Source organism: Dama dama, chromosome X (assembly GCF_033118175.1).
Source record: "Dama dama isolate Ldn47 chromosome X, ASM3311817v1, whole genome shotgun sequence".
Lineage (NCBI taxonomy): Eukaryota > Metazoa > Chordata > Mammalia > Artiodactyla > Cervidae > Dama > Dama dama.
The window spans coordinates 21,027,536-21,028,405 of NC_083714.1; the positions used below are offsets into that span (position 1 = coordinate 21,027,536).

An 870-nucleotide genomic window follows, 5' to 3' on the forward strand; every position below is an offset into this window, starting at 1 on the left:
TGGGTTTTGTCATACATTGACATGAATCAGCCATGGAGTTACATGTATTCCCCATCCCGATCCCCTCTCCTACCTCCCTCTCTACCCGATCCCTCTGCGTCTTCCCAGTGCACCAGGCCCAAGCACTTGTCTCATGCATCCCACCTGGGCTGGTGATCTGTTTCACTATAGATAATATACATGTTTCGATGCTGTTCTCTCGAAACATCCCACCCTCACCTTCTCCCACAGAGTCCAAAAGTCTGTTCTGTACATCTGTGTCTCTTTTTCTGTTTTGCATATAGGGTTATCATTACCATCTTTCTAAATTCCATATATATGTGTTAGTATGCTGTAATGTTCTTTATCTTTCTGGCTTACTTCACTCTGTATAATGGGCTCCAGTTTCATCCATCTCATTAGAACTGATTCAAATGAGTTCTTTTTAATGGCTGAGTAATATTCCATGGTGTATATGTACCACAGCTTCCTTATCCATTCGTCTGCTGATGGGCATCTAGGTTGCTTCCATGTCCTGGCTATTATAAACAGTGAAAAATATTGAACGCTTCACAAATTTGCGTGTCATCCTTGCACAGGGGCCATGCTAATCTTCTCTGTATTGTTCCAATTTTAGTATATGTGCTGCCGAAGCGAACACTGGAGATTTCTTAAAAAACTGGAAATAGGAATGCCATATGACCCAGCAATACCACTCCTGGGCATACATACCGAGGAAACCAGCTCTGAAAGAGACATGTGCACCCCAATGTTCATCGCAGCACTGTTTATAATAGCCAGGACATGGAAGCAACCTAGATGCCCATCAGCAGACGAATGGATAAGGAAGCTGTGGTACATATACACCATGGAATATTACTCAGCCATTAA

At 42.9% G+C, this 870-nt stretch overlaps 1 non-coding gene across 1 annotated transcript; it reads right to left on the bottom strand.

Moving 5' to 3' along the window:
• Positions 1 to 533: 533 nt before the first annotated feature.
• Positions 534 to 640, bottom strand: LOC133053194 (U6 spliceosomal RNA). The gene has a single exon (XR_009692129.1). It is a non-coding gene; the product is annotated as a U6 spliceosomal RNA (small nuclear RNA).
• Between the last annotated feature and the right edge of the window lie 230 nt (positions 641 to 870).